This window comes from Anser anser (genome assembly GCF_964211835.1).
Source record: "Anser anser genome assembly, contig: HAP1_SCAFFOLD_66, whole genome shotgun sequence".
Classification (NCBI taxonomy): domain Eukaryota; kingdom Metazoa; phylum Chordata; class Aves; order Anseriformes; family Anatidae; genus Anser; species Anser anser.
This window is the reverse complement of record NW_028153466.1, coordinates 661,257-688,736: the sequence shown is the minus strand read 5'-3', so window position 1 is coordinate 688,736 and position 27,480 is coordinate 661,257. Positions and strand designations below refer to the sequence as shown.

The window sequence follows — 27,480 nt, the reverse complement described above, 5'->3', positions numbered from 1 at the left end:
ATGGCCGGCGGTGGCAGGGCCGGTGGCGGCGGGGCGCCGGGCGGCAGCCCAGGAGCCCGATCAGGAGGAGGAGGAGGAGCAGGAGGAGGAGGAGGAGGAGGAGGAGCGGCCGGCGGCAAGGTGAAGAGGCGGCGCCACCGTTTGGGCGCCGCGAAGCCCCCCTGTGCCAGGAGCAAGCGGGTGAGGAGCGGCCCCCCCACAGCGGGCCCTTCCCCCTCAGCCCACCAGTTACCCCCTTACTTACCCCCTTACCTTACCCGCCCCTTTATCCCCTTAGTTACCCCCTACCCACCTCCTTACCCCCTTAGTTACCCCCTCGACCGCTTAGTTACCCCCTTAGTTACCCCCTCAACGGCTTAGTTACCCCCTTAGTTACCCCCTCAGCCCCTTCCTAACCCCCTCAGTTACCCCCTCAGCCCCTTCCTAACCCCCTCAGTTACCCCCTCAGCCCCTTACTTACCCCCTTACCCCTCTACCCAGCCCATTACCCCCCTCCTCCCCCTCCCCTTCACCCCCAGCCCGCTGCCCTCAGGACCCCCAGTGCCACCCCCAGGGCTTTCCCCGCTCCCTGCACCCCTCCTCAGCCCATCATCAATTCTCTGAACGTTACCTGCCAGGCTTTGCTTCTCGTTTGTGCTGTAGGGTACAGCAGGTTGATGGTGAAAGCGGTCCGTCAATTCGGGGTGTGAAAATCCCCGTGCTGGAGGGGGGACGCGCCGAGATCCCTCCCAGCAGCTCTTTGCTAAGAAATGTCAGGACGCCCAGAGAGATGCTCTGGAGATGCCCTCTGCACATGTTTGTTCAGCCAAAACCTCTCCGCTATTAAATGAGCAACGTAGCTGAGGGGATTGATTATCATATGCAAAACCAAGGGAGCGCTACGCATGGATAGCTGCTCATTTAGGTTTTTATCACTTGCAGAAATGCCAAGTCCCTTATACCACATATTGACAATCAATCTTGTCCATCTAAAGCTGGCCTGGAAGGGCAATGCAAACATTCCCCACGCTTACAGAGCAACCGTTGAAACCTCTGGCTTGAACAGTGCATTAATGTTGAAAGTGCCATAGCTTGCGTGTGCCGACACTGTGTAGCTAACTGATAAACCTTACACGTGGATTGAAAATAATCAGTGGAGATGGTTTTCTAACTTTTCCATTGTCTGTTATCTCTGCGTGTTTTCCAGTAGGTTTATTTAAAGAGTGTGCCAGAGCAAACACGTGCGTGGGGATATCTGGGGGATTCTGCACAGAGAATGGCTGCTGCACATCCAGCGCAGATCAAATTAACAGTAACTTATCGGGGAAGAGTTTTAATGATTTGATAAATAGACAAACTGATAGGTGTTACATGTGTGCATTTATTATAGCAGTTAGCTTTGTAACCAGACGAATCGTGCAAATGTTCATAACGTAAAAGGACGAGCTTTGAGCAGATAGCTTGCTTAGAGCATTTGTCAATTAATTTCAGTTTATTTTCAATATCATGTCCACTCTGCAGAAGGTTCTGTGGCTTAATGTTAATTGTCTCTCAGTGATGCAGTTGGGGAGGCACGAAAGCGACCGATGCGATTTTGTGAGGTTATACCTCTGGTTCTGATCCCTACCCCGCTGTTTTTCTCATCCTTCCCCCTACAACTTTAGTCGATAAGTCGATTCTTAGAAATACTTAAATAGATGTGTTTTGTGTGCTTGTGATCATAATTACAGCCCACCAAACCCTCTGTCTCTTACCATTAAGCTCTGAAGGTGCCTGGGCACTGTAGGCAGTATAGTTAGCAGCTTCAAAGTTCCTGGGAACTAGTCCTGGATCTAATTTACCTTTTTTTTTTCCCCCTGCCTGCAGGAGGGATGATTAGCAGGATGCCTAGCTCATGATTGTCAGCTTTCTGGATATTAATTTTTATTATTAATTTTTATTATTAATTATATTCATTTATATTAATTTATCTTTTATTTAACCGTAGTTCCTGGGGCTTTCGGTCAGGTGGGAATTCTCCGATCGTACCCGATGTATGCCGCAGAGTCAGTCTTCTACAAAATACAGCAACAGCTTTAGAAGGCTCTTGCAAGAGGAGGTGCTGGTGCTATAGCTATAGCTGTGTTTCTTGCAGGACATCTTCTGGGTTAGCCTGACTGTTGAGAGCAGAACTGTTTTTTGTGCGTATAGTCACTGCAATTCAGCATTACTAAAATTGAAAATATTTAGATTCACTGATTTTAATGGGTAGTATGGTCCTGACTGTCGCAGTAGATAATTGCTGAACTTCTGGTTTAGTTGGTTTTCACGGGAGGGTGCGAAGAGGAAGAGTCCTGGAACAAGTCTGTAGGTCAGGAGCTGTTCAGGCGTAGAGTTTCCTGATAGCCTTGCAGATTGACGACCTGCTGGTGAATTTTGGCAGAGGTTTCAAAACTTTGAACCTTGCCAAGGTCACTTGGAAGTGCAGACAGTGATAGGTAGTTGTAAATCAATCTTAGGTGAATTTTAGGTTTACCAGAAGTGTAGCGATCCTATGCCAGGGATCAACCTTGTCGTCGTCTTCTGAATATTTGCTGTATAATATCTGTCTTCAAGGTCCGTGGAAGGTGGTATCGCAGCATATGCTGTTGACTGCGTTTCTGTAATTAAACAAGTGTTTTTTCTTTCAAGCAGGGAATAATTAGCAGAATGACAGAAACTGTGAAAAATATTGTACCGGCCTGGCTGCAGAAGTATTTCAATAAGCGTGAGGAGGAGTGTGTAGACAGAAATGAATCTGCAAACCAGGAGGAGACTCCGGTAAACTATCATCACGATTATTCAGATGAAGATACCAAAATCGATGAGAGATTCACGCCTGAACCAGCAGGAATTAGTAGACGAGGTATGTGAAAAATCATTTGGAATTCTGGCCATCTGTATTTATTCACAGATTTCTAGTTTTGAATCTGAATTTCAAAAGGAAATTGGAATGAGGGTTTTGACAGAATGAAAAACAAAAACAAACAATCAAAAAAGTCGAAACAACTGTTTGTGAAACCGTCTTAGCTTTAAACTGTATACACAGTTACGAAGCATACATCTTATGCTCTTGGAAGGCATCAGTTAACTTTAGGTACTCTATTAGCCAGGTGCTAAATGCTGAAAATAAGTCATTTGCAAGTGTGCTGGGTTGCATTTTCCATCTTTTAAAAGATATGGAATGAAAATCTGTCTAATTGCCTAAGGCAATTAAAAAAATTAATTTGTTTTGCAGTCTTCGAAACAAAAGACTAGATGCTAGAATGGCAGAGGAAAATTCCGTCTCGTGTCCTGAGTTTGTTTGTTTTGTTTTGTTTTTTTTTGTTCTGGGCTTTGATCAATTTAGTAAAGTTCCTTGTTAACTTGATGGTGAACTGGGGAACTTGTGCACGGATGTGGTTTATGAGATTATTATCCTTAAAATATTCAATAATTTTAAGGTCTACGCGGGGGGAGGGGGTGTCTTTGAAAAGGTATTTGACCGTTGGCAACGAGGTTTGCAACTCCTTTACCTCATGAAAGATTAATTTGTCTTATATCCAGTGCCTCTCACTGTTCCTGTAGTCCTGTTGTATAAATTTGCATCTATTCTTATTTGAGTTTCTCTTAAATTAGCTGTTTTGGGGAAGTCAGCTTTTAATAAGTAAAGAAGTTTTGTCTGAGCGTGCGTAGGTAACCATAGATAATGTGGAAAGTCAGTTGCTTCTGTTGTTGGCAGAATCAAAAAATAAGGAGGAAATATCTTTGCCTCCAATCTCATCTAATTGTAAACGAGGAGATTGATGGCTTTCTGTGTAGCTGTAGCTTGGGAATGAGTTTGGAGAAAAGAATAGAGAAGGTCTTCGTGACTGAGGAACACATGTTGGCTTTCCTATGTAACTGCGTGAAAGGAGCTTTCATTAAGAACAGCTGCACTGCAAGCTTGCTAACTCCAGGAGATCAGGAGCAGGTGGACACCCTGGAACCTTTTGCAGCTTATGTTGCTGTCCGTGGGTGTCGAATACTATGCTTAAGAATAAGATTTTTTTTAGCAAGATAGACTTCAAGGCCACCTATTCCAGGCCACTGGCATTGTTTGCAGACCCTTTGCTTCAAGAGGGAAAAATGCTCATCTGGTTACTTGGGTCAACATCCTTGTCCCTTGGGTCAAATTCCCAATAGTTAATGGGTAGGAGATGATGTTTTGCCTCTAACGTGAGCTGATATGGAAGAACTTGGGAAAAAAGTACTGCAAACGTTCATTTTCATGTTGTGTATTCAGATTAATATAACCTTTGTTCCAATATTATGGAAGCTGCAGTGTTATCTGTAATTTACCGTGTAATCTCAAATTTTGTAAAGCTTATTGCAAGCTGTACATGGGAGAAGGAGTATATATGTTTGATTTAGTGAACGGCCAAGTCAGCGTTAGAGCATTTGAGCACGGGGTCAGAATGTGGTGTTGTAAAACCTCATAGTTAACTACTTCTGGATGCAACATTAATACTGTGTATCGCAAGCAGTGTTGTTGTTGTAGCCAGACAGTTAGATGCAACCGTATCTGGGTGAGGAAGAAGTTAAATTTGGCTTCTCTCTTTTTGCGCTTAGAACTTGGCAATAGCATGGCTGTCGATAGGAAACAGGTTTTGGCTTCTGTGAGCTTGTCTATAGCAAAGCTAATTATCTCCCTGTTCTTGTCTAGAACCATCCACAAGTAGATCAGCACTGAACTTCCCAGTTGTGTTAACAAGGCCCTCTCTTCATCGGAGCCGTCTGAATTATACCATGCTGGATTCTCCTGTCCCACCTTGTCAGCCCTCGACATCTTCTATATTTGGCATTGGCAGTCCTAGGCTGTCCTTGATAAAAGAAATAGAAGATTCTACCTCTCAACAAGACGATGATAACATCTCAACAACCAGTGATTCCTCCTCTAGAGCATCTGATGAAGGTGATTTTTGTGTTCTCTGTTTAATTGACTTTTTTTTTAATGTGAAGTACCTTGCGTTCTTTAATATTCCACATCACCTTAGTAAATAAAATAGGTGAATGTGAACTTTGGATGCGAGAATTAAATTGAATTTTTAGTGTTTTAGAAGTATATAATCCTATCACCTTTTTAATAGAAGCGTGCTTTGGAATACGTTTATGATACCCTGATGTTAGAAAGAGTCAATGCTGAAATATACACATTCAGCTAGGTTATATGTAAATTTTGAACTGGGACGGTAGGAAATCAGGCTGACTTGCCGTAACTTGACAACTAGGCTGATTGTCTAGAAGGAAGAGTGACTCAGAATATCTAACAGACAGCTGGTTAAATGTGAATAAGTGCAGGTGACAAATAGGAACACGAGATGTTTTCCTGTGTTTCAGCAAGAGAAGATAAAGAAACTACTCTGACATAAGCTATAGGCTGTTTTTTGACCTTTCTTGGTAGAAGGCTTCAGCTGTCAATACTTTCATGTCTTTTGCCAAATTCATTGAGGAAAGCACACCATTTTAAAATAAAAAATAAGCATCGTGTCGATGTAGGTTGGTACGTAGGTCTTCTCGCTGAAAGGGCGAACAGCAGGTTTGCAGCTTTTTCTAGTCCCCCATATAGACAGGGACTGACGTGTGCTCAGCAGGTTTTCCAGAGAACTTTTGTACAGCTGAGAGTAGAGTTGCTGGGCTTTAGCAATATAACCTGAGTGCACTAGAACTTTCTGGTGTGTCTTCGTAAAACATACATGGGCAGAAGATCGTTAACTCTTAGAGCAGCCTTTGGGGAATCTTCCAGGTTTAAAACCTGTGCGATTATGATCTGTGCTGGCCTCCAGCCTTTTACCAACACAGAAAAAAGCTTTGTCCGTACAAATGCACTGATGTTTATGCGGTCCTCTTTTATCTTAGCCTGAAGGAAAAAAATACCTGCATTGGAAGCACAGTATTAACTTGGTAAGATTGGTGAAAACTACTTGCAGCTCTGTGAACAGTTTTCAAGTTTGTAGGTGATACTTGGTTTTCAGTCTGTACGTGAAGTTGATCTATTTAAAGAAGCTGAAGTCATGCTTATTTTTCTGTATTGAAGAACTTGAATTAGTGTGATCTTTATTGTTAAAGTTCTGTACGTACGAGAGGCATTTACATCTAGCATACGTCATTTTGGCAGATGTTGCAGTTTTAAAAAATACTTCATCGTCACTGCTCTGGCCCACAGAAGCTGAAAGAACTCATTCCCTCTCGCAGCATTCTGCAGCTAGCTCTAAGAAACCTGCATTCAGTTTATTTGTTTTTGGAGGACTGTGTCCTGTAAGTACTGCACAGTATTTCTTTTAATCAGTTTGAATGTGTACCTGTTTTTCTATCCACTTCTCATACTGTGTTTCCGTAGGTACGTGGAAGCACGTCTGTTTTTAAGCAAAACCAGCTTGGGTTTTCTCCATTTTACCCCGGAAAGACGGCCTATGCCGGTGGTGCAGCTGTAAGATCAAGGCAGCCAAAGACGGAACCTTATCAGGTATGAGAAAAGTAGTGTAGTGGGAAATAGTGATGGAAATAAAAAAAGCAGCACTGCCAAAGGAGCTTTGAGCAGGGAGCTGAATATGTGGTAACAGTTGCTCTTCTGCCCTCTTGGTCTACAAAAATAGACGAGATTGATTTCTGTTTAAATTCTTTAATGACAGTTTTTACCACAGGTAATACTTGTCAGAAAGAACAAGAATGACAGTTTGGGCTAGTTGTTGGTAGTTGGGGTTTCCTCTGTTGTTAGGTCTTTCAAAAAATTCCATTCAAGTGCCATTGTCTGCCTCTGACTACATTACGTTAAAATAACTTGATGCAAAAAAACCAATGACAGCATAACTTTGAAAACTTGTGTTTATGGTAGCAAAAGCTACAGTAGTCAAACCTGGCTAATATTTATCTGTGGATCTTCTTTTCCAAGCATGCCTACATTCATGCTATGGATATGTTGTATAAACCTGCAGTCTTTGAAAATATCTAAAATCAACTTTGCTGATCCTTTGTTCTTCTGGTACACAGAGGCATGCAGGACTAAATGCAGTCTCAAGATAAGCAGTAACATGCTTTCTGTTTTGAACGATTCATATAGTTCTTGGAGAGAGTTATTTGCCCCCAAGAGTTCTTGGAAATAGCAAATAAAAACTGCTGACAACTCTGATTAGCTAGAGCTGAATCGAAAAGGAAAGTCAAATCAGGTTTGGTAGGAATGTATTTAAATGAAAGTGACTTTTATCGATAAATCAAAAGGAATTTGAAGAAAATGAAAACGCGGGTTTGCTGGCTCTGTTCTGACAGTCCATTTGTGCAACGGAAAAAGGGCAGTACAAGTACCTCACTTACGGGAAACCTTGAAACCTTGTGGTGCAAAGCTGGGAACCCTCTTTGGTCGGCTATTTTTGTTTTTTACAATATTACTGCATTATGGTAAAAAGAGGAACCAAAATACTAGGCTTTTAAAGGAGAGAGTAGCTTGCTTCTTGCTGCTTGCTGTGAATGACAGCAAGGTACTAGAGAGTCCAGCGAAGGGCCACCAAGAAGATCAAGGGACTGGGAGCACCTCTCCTCTGAGGAGAGGCAGGGACTGCTGGGCCTGTTTAGCATGGAGGAGAGGAGGTTCAGGGGGGATCTTATTGGTGTATATAAATACCTGAATGGATGGTGCAAAGAGCATAGAGAGCCATTGTGTTTTCAGCGGTGCCCAGTGCCAGGTCAAGAGGCAACAGGCACAAACTGAAACGTGAGGCTCTGTCTGAGCATCAGGAAATGCTTTTGCACTGTGCGGCTGATGGAGCCCTGGCACGGGTTGCCCGGAGAGGCTGTGGAGTCTCCCTCTTTGGAGGTCTTCAAGAGCTGACTTGACATGGTCCTGGGCAACCTGCTCGGGGTGGCCCTGCTTGAGCGGGGGGGTAGACCAGGCGATCTCTAGAGGTCACTTCCAACCTTAACCATTCTGTGGTTCTGTGAGTCTCACTTGTGTTTTTACATGCTGCGTGGTCTGCTTCCTGTCTTCACATCGTGTGATAAGCACAGTGTGGTTATATGAGGGGTTTAACCTGGGAAGAAAAAAAGTCACACCAAAGGAAGTTTTCGACTGATATTTGAAGTTGGGTGGTGCAAATAAACAGTTTACTTTTTCAGTGTAATGTTTAGATCTGTTACAGTTTAAATCAGATCTTTATCTTTTAAGACAAAGATTTGCAGCCAACTTTAATCTTGGGGGAAGGGAGGAAGCAAGAGAGAAGTAAAACTAGTTCCTGGTTATGATTGTATACACTGATTTTAAGATGGTACACTTAGACCATCGTGAAACTCTGAGGTCTGTGTTGTTACTGAAAATGCTTTCTGTACCACAAGCCTTTTCTTGAGTTCTGTTTCCCTGATTACTGCTTCGGAGGCCTTAGCAGTCCTGGCATCATCCGTCTTGACCTTTTACAAGTACGGAGTTCTTTTATTGCTCGTGCAACAAGCACGTGCAAGATGCACTGAGGCCCAAGGTAAACTTCATTAAACTCCGAATGTATTCTCTTCTTTATGGCTTGAACTCCCAGTGACTGCATGTTTCTCTGTCATCAGAATATATTGATTGTATCATCAGTGTAGCCTTGGGACATAAAATACATGCCTCCTTAGCTGAGAATTGACCATTGTAACACTTAAAATGCTAATTTTTCAGGCACAAAAGAGAGCGAAAGCTAGAGAAGAAACTGTGTGGTCCCACGCTACCTTGAGTACCTCAGCGTGGTGCATCTTGGAGGCAGTGGAGAAGCTGTCAAGCCCTTTGTTGGTAAATAGCACTTCTTTTAATCTGTTTTTGCTTCATGTGTTTATAAAACTTAGTAAATGTGCCATCAAAGGATAAAGATAAAACTATTCTTCCTTACGCTGTGGCCGGTTTAATTTATTGCGCTATTTTTTCAACAGGATGCTAAAAGAATGACATCTCTTTTGCCGCTGTGTTGTGTAAGTTGACCATGAACCCCCACATTTTTGTTGCAGGGAACCCTCTCTCTCAGGAGAAAAAAATTGCCCTCTAATAGTTATGCTTTGTTTTTTCCCTTAGCCTCCGGACATAGATAAACCGGATATTACTGACTTCCAGTCCAAACGAAGAAAGGTAAGAACCAATAATGTCTTAAGCTGAGGTAGATAACTTTTTCAATGCTTTATCACTATTAGAAAAATTTTCTCAAACCTCAGTGACAACATAGACATCAAATCAAGTTAATATTGGCATGTATCCACAGTAGATGATGGGCTGTGAAGATTACTCAGGTTAAGAATTATGTTATCTTTGTAAGTTGAGAGCAACAACTCTAGAACACACCAAGTCGTTTTATCTTGTCCCCCAACTTGGGGTGAAGCTGCATATTAAAATTCCTGTTGAGGCAAGTTTGCTCTTGAAGAAATGATCACAAACAGAAAAATACTGATTGAGTGGTCATATAGACTTTGTACAGACTTCCGTGTTCATTCGGGCACAGAAAACTAGTTTTTGTGCTTTTTATCACCATTCAAAGTAAAGAGGAGGAAAATTGTTAATTTCCGACGCTATAAATCTTACGCTCCTAAATTCCTATTTGGAGGTAGCACAGAACTGGTGAGAATGCTGTGGTAAAGCATGATTTCCTTTCATTTTGTTTAAAAAATGAAAACTAGTCATCTTTTTTTGATGACTTTAGTTAGGGGTATCATTAAATTGCAAAACTGTACCAGGCAGAATAGCTCTTGGTGTATTAAATGCCTAACTGGGGGAATTAATATTTTTCATTTTTACCTTTAAAACCAGCGATGAACCATCGTTGGAGTCTGATAAATTTTCCATAAAATTAAATGGGCATCTCTTTCTGCGAAAACATCTGTGTTTCCAGTATCAGTCTGAGTGTACAAATGACCACTTGTTAAGTGTATGGGCTTCTTAGGCTGGAAATCAAAGTGGACAGTAATACTGGTTGCTTATTGCTTTTAACTCTTTCAATCTCTGTATTGTTTAGCCAGCACAATCTCCATTTGGTAAAGTTCTAAAATGAATGTAGCAGCAACTGCTTAGTTTTTAGGGGGGTAGAGGTTTTTTTTTTTCTTTTTCTTTTCCGACGCTATAAATCTTAACGCTCCTAAATTCCTATTTGGAGGTAGCACAGAACTGGTGATAATGCTGTGGTAAAGCATGATTTCCTTTCATTTTCTTTAAAAAATGAAAACTAGTCATCTTTTTTTGACGACTTTAGTTAGGGGTATCCTTGGGCTTATTAAATTGCAAAACCCTTAAATGACCACTTGAAGATCAGGTGACTGAAGGAAATAACAAGATGTGCAAACTTTTCATCTTCTGTTCTAATGAGAAAAGGGACAGTGTCTCAAGAAGTTTCTGTGCCAATTCCTTGATTGGATGGATGTATAATTAAGTTTACAATCACTTCAGAGTTTACAAACATCTCAGATTTCCTGGACCATCTTTTCACCATCTGCCAAATTACAAGGGCATGGAGAAGTGAAGTATATCATAAATATTATCCAAATAACTAAAACCAAATCTGGTGTGAATTCTCAGTTATATTATAGCAATACACCTGTGATAAGGCATTAAGAAAGATCTGCCAGATTTGCAACAGAGAGCCTGAAATTGTCAGCCACTAAATGAATGTTGCACGCAGCTGTCAGTGGGTGAAAGGAGATAGATTGTCTATTCATAATACTAGAATTCATAATGGTGGCGGGAGAAGGGTAGCCCGTGATGAGAAGCAATTATTTGCTGAGGAGACGATCGTGTGTTTTCCTGCTAAAGTGAACATGCGGTTGACGGAACACTTGTGCACTCGGGCTAAACTTCTGCAGTGGGTAGCAGTGATGTGGTATTTTTCTTATTTCAAGGAGCTGTACCAGGCAGAATAGCTCTTGGTGTATTGAATGCCTAACTGGGGGAATTAATATTTTTCTTTTTTACCTTTAAAACCAGCAATGAACCGTCGTTCACTCGAAGTAGATTTGTGAACTTACATAAAACATGTCTTATTCAAGGTTTCAAACTGAATGTAATATTTTTTAGAAAGATGTATTTTTATATACTTTAGAGAGAGTGTGAATCCTATTACTAAGAGCTGGGAGATACTGTGAAATTAAAGCTGCAGCGTAAACAAAAATTTCCTGTTGGTATTGATTTGAACAATAGCATGCTTCCTAAGACTGTATTTTCTGATCCTTAAGACCGCAGGCGGAGCCATCGGTAAATCTTGTAGCCTTTAGGGTTTGTTTTCTGTCTGACAGTTCAGTTAAGTCAGTTTTGCAGAACACGCAGTGGTCTGTGTTAAAAATTAACTCTGGTCTGTGAAAATGCTTTGAAAAGGGAAGTCAAACCCACTACTTGAAGTGCACCTAATGCACATGTAAAGCATTGGATCATATTTTAATGAATGAGATTATTGTAAGACTGACAAGTTGGTTTTTTTGAGTGTGTTCTATTGTTTGTGTAACTTTGAAGAGGGAAAATGTAGGGGATGTGAAGCCCAGAAGCCTGTATAATTAGTTGCTTAACACTTCGAATGTTAAATTAATGAATTAAGCTACTGAAAAAAAAAAATCACAGTGTGGGCAGAGGAAAAGATAGGAGCATATTCTAGGAACATGGGTTATTTTAATTATGGTAGCATGAATTATTTTGTCTATGAAGCTAACTGCCAAATTTTGAAATGGAATTCAGTCAGACTTTGGCTACTTATATATAGCTTTATGGATTTCGTTACTGGTTTTCTGGTGATTTCCCTCTACAAGTTGAACGGTCTTCAGAATTTTCAAATCGTATTCACTGAGTGCCAAGACCGATGGGGGGAGGTTTATAGTTCTGTAATTTGTTTTCATCAATAAATATTGGAATTAATTTGGGTGGACGTAAGGATAAATTGATTGCTGTTTCCCTTTCAAAGCTGGAATCCCAGAATGCATTCCAGCCTCCACCTGTTAAGAGACTTGTGACACCAATGGTAAACCGTCAACCGATGCGTTATACGCGGTATTCTGAACCATCACCGACTTCAACTACTCAGTCCAGCAAAATTTGCCAGAGAGTAGACACAAAGTACCAAGTGAGTACGTTTTTGAGTCCTTATGTGCCTGTTTTTTTTTTCCAGTCTTGGAATGTTTCTCAAACCAATTGTTATCCTATCTTTGCAAAAAGTACTGATAGTATGTTTGAGGCGAGCTTTAAGGCAGTGGGAACCATTGTGAAATAGATTGAGCTTTTATGGATTTAATTCTGTTTTTGGAACACTCAGTGTCTTGTGGTTGTTTTCACGATGTCATGATGTGCTATTGAGTCATCCTGTTCTCAGTGAAAGAATATTAAAAGACAGAAATGTTTTCCTTTTATATTCTCATGTACACAAAGCTGTCACTGATGAAACATGCTCGTGTTCTGTGTAAACTATTCCAGGTGAGCTATGTGCTCCAAGTGAGAGTTCTGACAATGTGCTGAGTTATCGGTTTTGATTGCTTTGGAGTAGATGGAGTCTGATAAATTTTCCATAAAATTAAATGGGCATCTCTTTCTGCGAAAACATCTGTGTTTCCAGTATCAGTCTGAGTGTACAAATGACCACGTGTTAAGTGTATGGGCTTTTTAGGCTGGAAATCAAAGTGGACAGTAATACTGGTTGCTTATTGCTTTTAACTCTTTCAATCTCTGTGTTGTTTAGCCAGCACAATCTCCATTTGGTAAAGTTCTAAAATGAATGTAGCAGCAACTGCTTAGTTTTTAGGGGGGTAGAGGTTTTTTTTTTCTTGTTTGTTGATAAATGATAGAAAACAGAAAAGTATGTCCCTTTTACGGGGTTGGCAAACACAAGTTTTGATGAAAACTCTCCCCCCCACACACACAATTTTTGTCATTTTGTTTAAAATAATTACTTTCTTTGTTAGAGGATTTGACAAATTTGATTTAGTGTTCTATCAGTTTGTCCTCAATGCTGAGTGAAGCAGTGATGCTTACTTTAGCCCCAAAATTTAACTGAACTGTACCCACAATGCTGAATTAGGGAACAACGTTAAGTAGGTGAGGTGTATTCAGGGCTATAAAATTAAAAATAAATAAATAAAATAAAAACCACAAAAAAACACATGAAGTGGTTGTTGGTACTTTGTGTATTCTGTACATATTCAGCTAAGTCTTGAACTAAACTTAACTTGCAGGGGATGAGAGAGAAGACTTTGCCTGCAGAACAGCGAGCAGAACCATCTGAAAGGTATGACATCTATTAATTTAAAACTTACTTGAAGAAAGAAAGAAATCTCCTTTTTCAGTACGGTCTGCACCTGAAAGGTGGTGACAGTTCTCAGTAAAAGGAATGGGAAATCCAATGAAAATTTTGTATTTTGAGGCAGCTGCAAAGTCTGGATTGTGTTTGAAGATCAATATAACTTTGAGAAAATTGTTGTTTTTATGAAAGGAAGGAAGATGAGCAAGAATAAAAGTACTGATACACCGCTTTTTATCCCAAGTTTATCTTCTGAGAAGGATACGAAGATGGGAAACGAAGCACGTTATAATGCTGTATCCACAGAAAGGATCTTTGCTATTGGAGGCCTTATTTTTTCCTTCTACAGGAAATATGGCTCATTTTGTAGTTTAACTAAATCTGTAGCGTTACAAATTTTGCTTTGACAGATATTTCATGGTTTATAACTCAGTTTACTTATAACAAAATAATTTGTCCCTCTTAATGTTCCCTAGGGGAAAAGCTATTAGTTTTAGCTATTTAATTGCTTGCAGTTTGAAAGCTCTGTCCTAATGGGATGATTCTTTCTGAAGCATTCTTTAGAAGGTGAAGTAGGCGAAGTGAGTTACAGTTCAGGAGGATGTTTATTGATGTGTTTTTTTCTTTATTTTTTAAGCAAAAACATGGAGGAAGATTTATGATTTATTATTCTTTTTTTTAATACTCCTTTCATGATGAAGTTAATTGTCTGCTTTGAGTTCACATGAAGACCATGTGTTCTTTAGAATCATTTGAGGCCAAATGCTAACTCATCTCTAAAATAAAAAAAATCCAGCAGAATTAATTGAATTTCTTCTTGAGGAGACTGCTTTGTGTTATACTGCTTTCTTGGTTTAGGTCAAATGAGTTATCCTCCAGATAATATTGATGGCTTTTCCTTCTGGGCAAATGGTGTTTTGGGTAATAATGCTTGAGTTAAGAGACTTTGCACTCGGTTTTTAGGGGGTCGCTCTTTTCAAAGAACAGTAGCAGGGAATTTTGTTGACTCTATGCTCATCTGCCAAGCAATTCTTATGTGACCATGGGCGTTCTTTGGCTTGCAGAAAGAACTCAACACTTTGTTTTGGCATCTAAAAGTTGGACTTCACAACAACCACCTTTTTAGGGGTGGAAGCGACTGGCTTTAAGGTTCTGGTACAGGTGCAATCAGGTGCTGGGTTGTAATTATGTTTTTTTCAAACTGTTCTAAATTGTCTCTGTTAGAACTCCTTTCTACTTCTCCATTTAGGAAGGAGATAGAGCAAACTCATACTGCTTTTGATTTCGTTCACAAAGTTTATTGCAGTGCCCTACCTTTTGTTTGTAGAGTAGGTAGTGGTGGTAGTGTTTTTTGTGATGCTGGTCTCTGTTGGGTGCCATGTTCTGGAGCAGGAGCACCACACTGATCTGCTGGCAAGAGTCCCTTTGGACAGTTGAGTTGGAATACTCAGTAAATCTCTGGCCCACCAATGCTATATATCTATGTGTGTGTGTGTGTGTGTATATATTTTAAACCTGAGTCCAATTGTAGATTAGACTTGCTTGAAGGCTGACAATTGTCTTTGCCCCCTTGAAGCTCACAGGTGTTAACAGAAAGAGGAATATGGGCTGTTATGGGCAAGCGATAGTTGTCTGAATGAAGATCTATTTTGATGTAAGACTTTTTTCAGAATTCTAATGGATTGACAGTTTGGATTAGAGAAAAGTCTGAGCATCTGCCTTAGGGATCTGTCTTCCTCTATGCAGTTACAGTGCTAAGCAGGCTGTTGTCAAGTATTTGACAAGTTTAGACCAGTTCTCCTCCTCAGTATTGTGGGAGTTTGACCTGGTGTCTTCCAGTGCGATCTAATGCACTTCTGTACTGACTGACTGATTGGCTGCAAGATAAGCTTTGATGTCACGGTTTTTCCAGGCATACTTCATTTTCTTGCCATAGTACTTTTGTTAGAGTTATTCCCTATTCCACTTCTGGTTTGGGTTATTTTTTCCCCATTTGCTCTTGGATTAGGATATCTTTCTGGTTTTGAGCTAGGCTTTTTTAAGTACCAGAAAAACGCCTTTGTATGCCTTACAAAAGGGATCTGTATTCATGTCTGAAAAGACTTCTGGAATGTTGGCATACCCAAACACCTCTGCTGTTCCTGCTGATGGCCACATGAAAGCCAGAGCTGCTTCTGAAGCTTAGGCCATATTACCTTGCCACACAAGTCTAAGGCGTCCCTATTCTATCAGAGCTGTTGGCAGTGTTTCCCATGTGTATGTGTGCATATGTGCACTCTTTCTGTATTTTTGTGAGCTGTTCTTTTATATCCCTGCAAAAGATACACGTGCATCGCAGAATCAGAGAACCAGTCCTATTTAAAGGAAGCACTGGAAAATAACAATCTAAATCAGCTCTTCTATTTCAGGTCTTCTGGCTTAGTCATTGTTCCCGTGTGAACGGTGCACTTATGTATGTCCTTTTCATTGCTGCTGTTAATAAAGTTTTTCCTATTTAGAACATCAAGTATTTACCAGCGTTTAGCAACTTGTGAGACAGCTTTAGTTTTTTTCTGATCAGCAGGTTTCAATTCTAGGACTAATAACAGCTCTAATATCTTGAAAAAAAAATTTGGCTGGTAATTTTTTTTTCTCTTGTTTCCCCCAACTTCTGTACTGTCGTGTGCTAGCAATGTGACCAGCTACAAATTCAGTACTGCTGCGTCCAATGGTCTGTCTTCAGGAGTGAGTAGCGGAGGTGGCAAAATGAGAAGGGAAAGAGGAATACACTATTTATCAAGAGCTGTACAAGAACAGGTAAGTGACTCTTAAATTAATTGCTGTCACTGAGCTTACTGAAGTAACTAGCTAAGTGTGTCAGTTTTATTGCATCATAGTAAATTATAACAATACCGCTTTATTTTTGCATTGTTTTTGTTTTCTTGTGGGTTTCAGAGCAGGCTCCAATTGATTTCCTGTGTTTGAATACCTGAACTTTGCTTATGTAATTTTGAAATTTTTAATTCTCTTACCTTGGAGATTCTTCAAACTATAACATTTCTCGTTAGCAATTGAATGAATGAGTCCTAAGAAGAGAAGTTTTGGTGAAGGTTTGTATAGTTTTTCTACAGGAATGATACTTGAAACGAGTGCCAAGTATAAAAAGAAAAAAAAAGCTTAATTTTTGGTTTCATATTTAAGTCATACAGAAAGATACAGGCCAAGAGTGTGAAAAAGAGTAGTAGAAGAGAGCATTCTGCATGTCTGCTAACGATGACTCAGTTTTTGATACTCACCAAACTCATTGTGAGAGAGTTTTTTTCTCATTTTAATAGGAAAAATCTATTCCATAAAACTATGACCATGAATATTCAGATTATTTTTTCTTTTATTGGATGTTATATAAGCTGCCTGTAAGTTAATTTAAGTATTTACGTTAACATTAAGTATTTAATTAATATTAAGTTAATATTAAGTATTTAAGTTAATTTAAGTTTCAAATCATTAAATGGGACTTCTGGATGATGCAATATAAAGAAATCATAAACACTGTTGTTTATTCCTGTAACGCAAATAAAATAATGGTCCAAATATCAAAAGTTCCATAAACTTTTCAAATCAAAACTGTGAAACAGATGTAAGCTACAGGATGCACTGAATATCAGTAGTACCAACTTACATCCCTTCCTAGTCATTTCTAAGTAGATCATGATAGTACTGTACAAATTTTGGTCAGATTTCCTATGCCATTTAAAACATAACTCATCCAATCTTAGTAATCAAATAAAGTAAGTGGCAGGGATGAAAATTGAAGTTGTTAAGAGGCTGTTTTCTGATTTTTATATTTGCATCCTGATACATGGTATAGACTGTATTTACCAGAACACAATCTTCAGTGCTGCTAGTCTGACTTTCTTTGGTGCTTTTTGTGTTTAGTTTGGTTGTTGAACCTACCTGCTTCTTTAAACATTACCTTTTTCCACGTTCACTGCTGTAGTGACTTTAGAAACTTTGGCAGCTATCCCGCCTAATTTTGCAAGAGGAACACTTTCTCACTTGTCTTGAGAGTGTACTCTTAATTGAAGCCATGCGAGGGTAGTTAGAAAGGATGATGCTTCTCCAGAGCTTTGATGACTAAAGTATAGAAAAGAAAGAAAAAAAATGTGATCTGTGCGTCTCTGTTCTGCACAGGTTTTGAGTTAACTTTCAGTGTTCTTGCTGTACAGTTGTTGAATAGAGTATAATGTGGAAGCAGGCCTGCCATAAATTAAAATGACGTGGTAGACAGAGGTGGGGAGATCGGGATTTCTTCTGGAAACTTGCTTTCTCTTAATTTGTATGGATTTTTGTTCTATTTAATTTTGTTAATAAATTGGGTGGGATGGGGTGAGAAAGTAGTATGTCTTGTATAAGAAAAATTAAAATTTGCAACTTTAGGAAGTGGAGGAACCAGTGCTACCGAACATACCCCTACCCATCAGTGCTGCATCGCTGCCTCAGTTCAATTCTAGTTTCATTGGTAGTAGCGCTGTCTCAGCGTCACCGAGCGCTGTTTCAACAGCAGCAATGAGCACGGCAACTCCAGCAGCTGCGACGGGCATGGCAAATCCATCAGAGGTGGAGGGCATGACAGATCCATCAGAGGTGGAGGGCATGAAAGATCCATCAGAGGTGGAGGACTTGACAGATCTATCAGAGGAGGAGGTGGAGGACATGATTTATACAACGGCGACGTCAGGCATAACGTGTTCAACAGTGCCCTCAGGCTTGACATGTCCAATAATGGCGGCGGGCATGCCATACCTGCTGATGACAAAGGACATATCAAGGTCAACAGCGGCAACGACAAGCGTGGCAAATTCAACGGAGGCGGCAGGCATGGCAGATGCAGCAGCGACGGCAGCGGGCAAGGTAAATCTTTATGCTATAAATAATGTTTACAATGAGTATACTGCTTTATTGCGAGTTGACTTTTTCTGTGGTGCTCATGAAACTAACAAATATTAGTTTCTACGCAGCTGAATGAATTGGGGTTGTATGCCAGTTTGGGGAAAAAGGCATAAATGTTTTGATTCTGCTTCTCTCAGTCTTAGAGCCTGCCAACTCCCATTTAACGTGATTGTATAACTGCTTCAAATGCTGTGGAAGTCTGCGGGGGAAGGGGGGTGTGGACTTTATGCCAAGTTATTTATAGTGGTTTTGGCAGGGGTAGAGTTAATTTTCTTCGTAGTAGATGATGCTGTGTTGCAGATTTGTGAGCAAAACAGTGTTGGTAAGGCACTGGTGTTTTAGCTGTTGCTGAGCAGTGCTTACACAGTGACAAGTCCTTTTCTGTGTCTCACGCTGCCCTGCCAGCGAGGAGGTCGGGGATGCACAAGAGGCTGGGAGGGCACTCAGCCAGGACAGCGGAGCCTAGAGGACCGAAGGGATATTCCACACCATTTAGCATCGTGCTCAGCAATAAATGCTGGGGGAAAGAAGGGGAAGGAGTGGGGAGTATGTACAGGGTTATGGCATTTGTCTTTCCAGGTAGCCATTACATGCGATGAGTCATTAATGCTACCTCAAATTTAACAACTTTACTTCTTTACTTCCAGTTCTTTTCCCTGTTCCACTTGGAGGGAGTGAGCGAGTGGCTGTGTGGTGCTTAGTTGCCTGCAATGGTTAAACCACAACTTTATTTAAGTTATTAAATTAGAGGTAACGTGGTCATATAAGCCTCACATAGAATGAGCCTAGGGTGCAATAATTGGCATATTATTGCAATAAAATAAACATTAATCTGTTCCAGAGTACTTGAAATATTTTTTGTACGGTTTGAAGTAGACAGCTGCTTTAACATGTTGAGGTGTTTGCTGAAGTTCTTGGAGTATCATTGGGCTGAGTTTGCCGTTCTTCAGCTTCCTGGCTTGCTTTTCCGTGCATTTAGACCTAAGTAGCATCTCCAGCTTTTCCTCTCAGTTTCTGGAATTTGGTTTTGAAGATATTGTCCTATACCCACTTGGAAACTTCCCTGTGTTTTATTATTACTTTTATCTGCAAAATAACTCAAACATCAGGTTTTTCGACGTCACTGCGGGACTTCTGTTGGGTAGTGAATTCAGGTAGTTGTTGCTCTTAAATATAAACCTTTAATTCTTTTGAAAATACAGATACAACCAACAAGTACTGTTAGCAGTCCTGAGTTCGCGTTTTCATCTCCAGTTGTGAAATCTACTGAGGCAGAAGTGCTACCTACGTCTTCTGTAAGTAAAATAATAAAGGAGCTTGACTTTTTTTCTTAGGCATTTAGTAGGCTGTTGCAGAACACTAAAGCAGAATCTGCCTTGATGGAGAAAAGTATGTAGGCTTCTGGCTTATAATTTGTCATTCAGCATGCGTGCTACAAATGTGAAGAGCAGCTTTCAGATTTGGTTTTGTGTGTGCATTCGATTGAAGTTCCTGTGGCTTGAGAATCTGAAAAACCTCTCTTGTTCATAGCAGATTGGGTTTACATTTAGTGTTCCCGTTGTAAAATCGGCAGAACTTTCTGGACCCAGTGGTACTCCAGTGACGCCCTTTCTTACCCTAGGTAACTGAAACTTTAGCACTTCAGATCTGAAGTGCTGATTTTCCTTTTTTTCTTTATTAAATCTTCAATCTGTCCTGTCTGCGCATGCTAGCAATTCCAGGCAGTGTTGGACTTCTGCAGTATTTTTCCAGTGACAGATCTGCTTTTATATTTTTTTTTGTTTTGTTGCTTTTTGTTTTGCTTGTAATCATAAAGCATTGCAAAGTAAGTAGAATTTGTGAAGATTCTTATGTGAGAAGCATGAAAGCTGGAAATTCTTGTTTCTAACAAAAGTGAGTATAATCTGCTCTAACTAGGTCACATTGTGAAAGCTGTTTTTGTTTTCTTTTGTTTCAAAAGACACCACCACCTCAACCAACATCAACACACAGAAAGAGGAGGTCAAAGATTTTGCTGGTGGTCCCTTCACCACTGCCCACGTCTTAAAGGAAGGAAGCGTCTTAGACGTTCTAAAAAATCCTGGTGAGATAATGAACTCCTTTTAAAAAGATGCTGCAAAAAATACGCTAGCATTTTTTATTAAAAAAAAAACCAACACACGACTTATGGTTAATAGAGTATCTGCTATAAATATGAATGTAGGAGAGCATTACATTAAGCGCTGCGTTTGTTAGGGTGCATCTGCCCCCTTCTATTCTAAGTGGTGTTTGTTGCTGGAAGTAAAACTGCAAGATGAAAAGCAGATGGGTTGCATCTCCTTTACGTGTTAGGATGTAATTGTAAATGAGGTACTAAGAGAATTAGCCAGATAATCGGTGTTTCATTTTAAGTAAATACAATTTGTGGAATTGAAAAGGAAATGTTTGTAAAACTCAACACTCCTGTCCCACCTTCAGCCCAGGTGAAGAAAGAATAGGAAAGAGCTTCAGTTCCAAATACATGGCGAAAGCTGCGAATCTTTGGGCCTTAGCTTACAATGGCTCCTGTGGATTAAAATTTAAACTGCAAACAGAAGTGGAGTGTTTTACGTTAAAAACCCTTTTCTGAATTTTGTTTTTAAGCAATTGCAATTGTTTTCAACAGTTTCATAAAGTGTGTCTGTGGAAGAGATATCTTTTAAGAAAAAGGGCTTTATTGAATTTGATCTTTTCCCAAAAGTCTTCTTCTAACTTACATACTTGTGAAGAAGGCAGCACATTTCTCTACTGGAAAGAGCTAAGTGAGAGAAAATACATTGTGCATTTTGTTTAAGGAAAGACCTCTGAGTGAAGTGACATTCACTTTCTTTATCGGTTTAAAAGAAGCAGAATCTAAATCCACATTGTTCAAAGACTTCATTTTTGACTAAAAAAAAACCAACAAACAAACCACAAAACAACTATGTTCAAGGTAGATTTACAAGCAACTTGAGCTGCTGTTTAAGATGCATTTCCTTTAGTCTTTCTGTATTAGTAGCTTGTCTTTCCTGTTAAAATTGCCACCTTTTAAATAAGGAGTTGTCCTGTGTCCGATGCATTTTGAAAAAGATTATAGAAAATTAGACAGTTGTTCAATTGTCTTGAGTTTTTATTATTTAATTAATATTCAGCATCTGTGGGAAAATACCGCATGGATTGCTGCTCCGAGTACAAACTTCTGTACAGTTACTGGAGTAGATTTGAGTCATCTGCTACGGAAGGAGGAGCTTTAGAAATTTGATTCGATTGGGCATCGCGTCTTAATCAAATTGTATTATTTCCATTCCACGTTGGACTGTCAGATTTCAGTCAGCTACTGTCTGTTTGTACTTGTATCGACCAGTGAAAATGTTGATTTAAAGCTTGCTTGGAAACAAAGAGTTAAATGAAGCTTTAACGAAATGTTCTGTTGTGACCCAGTGCAGCAGATGAAATTTCATCCGTTTAGATAAGATTTCTGGGGACTTCCTGTTGCGCTCGATCTGAATGTCTAGTTGTAACCATTGGCACCTGAGTTGAAATTTTTGCCCTCTAGTAAAGTCACTTAGTTACATGTAGTGAGGTGCCGCGCTAACAGGAAGACTTTTTTTTCTTGCTTCCTAGACTTTGGATTGTTGAAAACACGCTCTTCTACGTCTGCACAACCTACAACAAGCACAGTGGTTTATACTAGGCCTGCAATAACAACTTTTTCTGCAGGTAAAGAGACTTCTAAACAAGCATCGTACTGGCAATCTGATACATGTGACCCTTTTCTGCAAAACAAAGACATAAAGGACAAATGTGTAACTTGTCAAGCTACTAAAGCCTCAACAGTTGAGAGTATGAAACAGACAGTAAGTTCAAGTCAATGCGACACCTCAAAGCCAGCAGCGCCCCCAGCAGGGATGCTGGGCTTTGGAGACAAATTCAAAACAGTACCTGGAACGTGGGATTGTGATACATGTCTTGTCCAAAACAAACCGGAAGCTACAAAATGTATAGCATGTGAGACACCAAAACCTGGAATGGGAGTAATGCCTGCTCTGACATGACCAGTGGTCACAGACAGCTCGGTGACAGTGACATCCTCCTCGAGCAGCACTGACACAACAGCCACTCTGGGCTTTGGAGACAAATTTAAGAAGGCGAAAGGCTCTTGGGACTGTGGAATATGCCTTGTACCAAATAAGACGGAAGATAACAAATGTGTAGCCTGTCAGTCTGAGAAACCAGGTATGGTCCTTTTTTTCCTGTTGTTTCCATCCTAGCCTCTGTGAATCTTGTACAGAATAAAAGTACGTTGCATATATGGAATATTTTAAGCAACACGATTCCCAGGTACGGTTGATGGATTAGCGGCTGTCTGCAGGATTGGTTTACAGGCACTTCAGAGGTCTCAGCCCAGGTTCCAGCCTGTCGCATAAATTGAACTGATTGTGAAATGTATTAGTACGGAGCTGGATCAATGCAGATACCCCCGGCTTTGCAGCTGGTGAGGGAAGATGGCTGAAGTGGGTGACTTAATTTAAAAACAACATAGTGATTTTTCACTGGCGAAAATGAGAACTCCATAGAAAGAGTTAAAAATGACTGCGTTTTTCTCTTTCAAAAAATAAGTAAAAAAAATTACAGAATGTGTCCAAAATGCCTCTACTCACCGTTTGTATGTAATTGAGGGGAGATGTGAAGCCAGATTTCAAGACAGTGTAGTCTTAACTAGTCTTAAGCTAAAGCAGAGAGATGCCTATGAAGGTCAGTGGTAGGCTTCAAGAAAGCGAGTGACCCGCTGGGTAACTTCTTCAGGGCAGTACTGGGTTGTTTCCCATTGTGTGTGACCGTAATTGATTTTGAGCGTGGTTGTATTGTTTTTAAAATACGATTCTAATTCTAACTTTGACTCTAAATGTCATTTAACATGCCATTACATCGAAAAACACCTGTGCAAATATATCGTGGAAGAAACAAATTAAGATGGACTAGACCGGGCTTTTGTAATCATCCTGTGCGGTAAGACTGAAATTTCATGAGGTAAGATAATGGATTTCAGACAGAGTTGATTCTCTTGGACTTCCAACCTCTGAGCGGTCAGTCGGCATCTTTGTCTGAGGCTCTTGCCATTGCAAGGAGGAATTTTGGAAATGAGGGGTTTACTGTGACCATGGTGCAGTGAATTGCACGGTTACGTTGCACTTGTCAGGAGGAAGAGCGATGCAAGTAATACTAGGATAAAAGTTTTCTGCGTGTGCCGTGGAAGGGAAGAGCCATTCTTGTCTTTCCGGTTTTGAATTTGAAGCGTTATCTTCTGCTTCTCTCTTAAAAGGCACCTTTTTTTTAAAAGGCACCTGTCAGGCCTCTTTATGGAGGTTACACTGTGGTCAACAGCAGCAGAAGCTTGTGTGCTGAACAGAGTTGTGTGTTGTTTGGAAGCTTTGAGTTCCACTCTGGTTTTTTTGTTTGTTTGTTTGTTTCTTTGTGGGTTTTTGGTGGCTTTTATTTTTTTCAGGGGCGGGGGGGGGGGAATTGCGGAGTAGTTTTGAACATTTCTGTGGGATTTGACAAATCAAATTTAAAAGTTAATGTTCATTTTATAGTTCATGTTCAAACAGGATGGTTAACTGTCTTGTTTCTCTCACAGAGGGTCCAACACCTGTGACCAGTAGCAGTGCATCTGCATTTTCTGCTCCTTCTGGAGAATTTCTGGATTTAGACAAATTTAAGAAGCCTGAAGGAAGCTGGGATTGGGAGACCTGCTTGGTTCAAAACAAAGCAGAGGCCACGAAGTGTGTAGCCTGTGAAAGTGCAAAGCCAAGCACCAAAGCAGAGCTCAGAGGTAATACTTAATGATTAAAACGAGGATGCATATTCTGTGATTTATTTTTTGGTTTGCTCTGATTTTTTTTATTTTCTTACCTGTTAAGCACAATTATTTTTTCCTTTGAGGTGTGGCAAAATTATTCGTTTTTCCTGTAGGAATATTGCCTAGATAACTTCTGTTTCCACACTTTTCCCCAAGAATAAGTTTATCCTTTTTAGAGAAAAGCTTTCATTAATGACGTGCTTGTTCTTTACATGCCCTACACGTTGTTCATTTGGAGTTCAGACTAAAAACATGATCTTTCAAAGAAGTTCGTATACTTTTTAAAGCCAGGTGGTGGGCAGAAAACACAGTTGTGAAAAGTTTTATGTAGAGAGGAAGCATGGGGTTTTCTTGTTTGTTTTACTGTTTGGTGGGTTGTTTGTTAAACAGTTTTGACTGGAAAGATCAGGACTAGAATGTAGTTCAAACCTTCACGTACTGCAGATACACCGTGGGTTACGGACTTGACATTCACTTATTTCTGCAGGTTTTGGTGCTGCGGCTGCGTCCACAAAATGCTGCCTTGCCATCATTTACATTCGGTGTTCACTCAGAGTGTTCAGGTGCAGAGTCTGCAGCTGCCTCACAGTTTATTTTGGGAAGGACAGAAGAGAAGCAGGATTCTGTCACTACTGCTGCTCCGTTAGTGTTTGGAAAGAAAGCTGACACTGAAGAGTCAAAGACACAGCCTAGCTTTTCAGTTGGGAAGTCCGAGCGTACAAAAGAAGAGAGCACAGCAAAACCTATGTTCAACTTCAGTTTCGTTAAACCATCAGAGAAGGAACCTGAGCAAGCAAAGCCAGCTTTTTCATTTGGGGTCCAAACCAGTACTTCAGGTAAACAGAGTATCTTTTGTCTTCACTTGTGCGCTTATGTCCATCAAGTAAGACCTCTGAAACCATACTAGAAAAAATCTGCGGGATTTGATATGTTCATGTACTAGAGCTTTAGAAAAAGTTTAATTCCTATATGCAGCATGTCTTCTGTCCTGGTTATTGATACGTACGAAATTAGTAGCAATCCCTTTTTTGATCTCAACACTAGGTTTAGACAAAAAATTGCGACACCTTAAGGAACCTGTCCTGCATCTCATACAAGCACAGAAGTTGCAGTGTCTCAATGCTAGCAGTACAGTTGGTGGTAAAATCTTTAGTAGGGTGAAATAGAGGCCTCACACTTTTCAGAGAAAAAAAGAGATTATTCCCACATACTTGCAACTATGCTGCAGAGTGTACTGCTGTTACTCTAGTGCTACAAAGGTCCAAAAATCACTGAACAGTTATTAGCCAGTTTTGTATTCCTTTAATTTGTTGAAAGACTGCAGTAGAGGATTGAAGTTTTTATTGAGGATCACTGTGTGGAAAAATTCTGATTGTTAAATGTCATTTGTATGACTTAAGAACCGCGTTTTGGAGTACAGAATTCAGTATTAATTCCAGAAGGGGTAAGGGGAAGGACATTAGCTAGTAATCCCGAACAAAAGCAGTGTATAGAGCTATACTGATTTTAATCGCAGTATTCTTACAGTTGGTCTGTTACTGAACAGATATGTTTTGGGGAGATATGGTGGCCAGGGAGGCGTGTGTGTTTGTGTGCTTCCTCTTCTAGTTAAGGTTCTGGGGTCTGGTTTAGTCAGGAAAATTCGATGAGGCACCTTGTGTAAAAGGAAATGTTAACCAGCATTTTTCAACACGGTGTAGTCCCTTAAAAGTGTCATAGATGAAAAGAGGCCATAACCGCTGGGGGAAAAAGTTAGTGGGAAACTGAGAGCAGGATCACATTCAGTAGTGAGAGAGCAGCAGCCTAGGGAAAGCTGATGAATGACTGTAACAGATAGTTCTATTTTAAGTGTAAAACAACACTCAGTACTTTATAATGGTGGTCTTACCAGAGAGTTCTTCTCCATGGCTCCTAAAAGCACGTCTTGAAGGCATTCGAGTGCAGTGAACTTAAGCTGTAAGAGTTGGGCTGGTAAGCTTGGCCTGATTTGAAGCTGTAGGCATGGGGCTATAATTTCTGAACAGGCTACAAAAGAAACTGTACCACTGTGCTTTTCAGTGCTCCGTTTAGCAAAGCCATCAAATTGTTGCAGGCAATTGATGTTGTTCTTCTAAGAGCACCTGAAAGATATTTTTGTTTGAAGAGTTCAGAGGTACCGGTTAATACTGGTTCAGATAATTACAGCCAGCTCTTGGTGTTTGTGACCAATAAAGTTTGTGGCTCCAAAAGGAGTGGGTTAGTGCTAACTGATTAACTGCTGTATATGCAGAAATATGGAATCTGATTACTTATGCAGAGAGCACTTAAAATGTATTGTTTTGCTGGCTCTCAGTGAGTTGCATCTTAATGCTACCAAGGAATAAGCTTTTTGCTTCTGGCCCAAGTTTTTTAATTTGGTGAAAGCCTTTTCTGTGCACGTGCACATGCCAGAGAGGTTGCTTAAGTAATAGAAGCTATAGTAGCTGCTATCTTCTGTTTTTTGTAGAAGACAGAAACTGAATTCGTTAGCTTTGTAACTGTTATGCATACTAGAATTGGTTTTCTCCCTTTTGAAAATAGTAGAGGGTATGCCTATGTCAGATTTGGTGAGCAAGGTGATCAGATGAGGGCACTGCAAGACTGCCAGAACGCACCAGGTCTGGGGGGAAAAGGAATCCGGCTGAGCATAGGAATTTCTAAAAGGTAACCAAGGAGTTGTGCATTGATACAGTTATTCTAAATAATCAGATTCTTGTAGCTCTGCCTTTGGAAAGTCTGTGGCCCTTGCTGTAGTGGCTGTACACAGGATGCAGTCTACAAAACCAGAAATGCAGAAGTCCTATGTTTTGACTCCCTGGATTCATCAACCTGCTTCAGGATGGCTGGGGGAATCCAACTGTTAAGTCTAGCCAGACAGCGCAACTTGGGCTTAGCTGCCATTGCAACCAGCCTTGTTTCTCAACAGCAGCAAAGCTGAATGCATTGGTAAATATTTTCAGGTTTGGGCCTGTATAAGGTAGAAGGGACAACAAGTGGTTTTATATGCTAGGGAGTTCTTGTTCTTAGAGCTTTCCCTCTAGTTTGAGAGAAGCACATAACTAGTTTTACAGTGGGTTGACAGGAAAGAAGTGGGGGGAAAAAATGGGAACGCATGGAGAAAGCCAAAGGCGTTATTACTAGAACAGGTTTAGAATGCTATTTTTTGCTTTTCATGAGCTTAGGGCAATGGGGAGTTTAAAGCTTAGCACTTCCTGACAGGGTTTCTTACTCTACCGGCTCAGTTCTATCACTTATTTAAGGCAATTCAGGTCTCTGAACGGTTAAAGAATTGATACCAAATTTGATGAACTTTGATCCAGGATACTGACAAAACAGGACTTCATATAAACAATTTCAGTATGTTCATGAGGTTAGCTTGTGTGTTCTGTTAAATAGTAAAAAATGACACTTCTGTTTCTGTTTACCTAGCATAATTCTGCAAATGTT

General features: G+C 40.2%; 1 pseudogene across 1 annotated transcript; it reads left to right on the top strand.

The window, feature by feature from the left end:
* Nucleotides 1–24,855, top strand: LOC310892106 (nuclear pore complex protein Nup153-like; annotated as a pseudogene). Its single transcript has 9 exons — nt 1–180; nt 2,650–2,863; nt 4,682–4,930; nt 6,134–6,273; nt 6,356–6,481; nt 8,660–8,764; nt 21,800–22,391; nt 23,794–23,988; nt 24,503–24,855. The product of its transcript is annotated as a nuclear pore complex protein Nup153-like (transcript).
* The last annotated feature ends 2,625 nt before the right edge of the window (nt 24,856–27,480 follow it).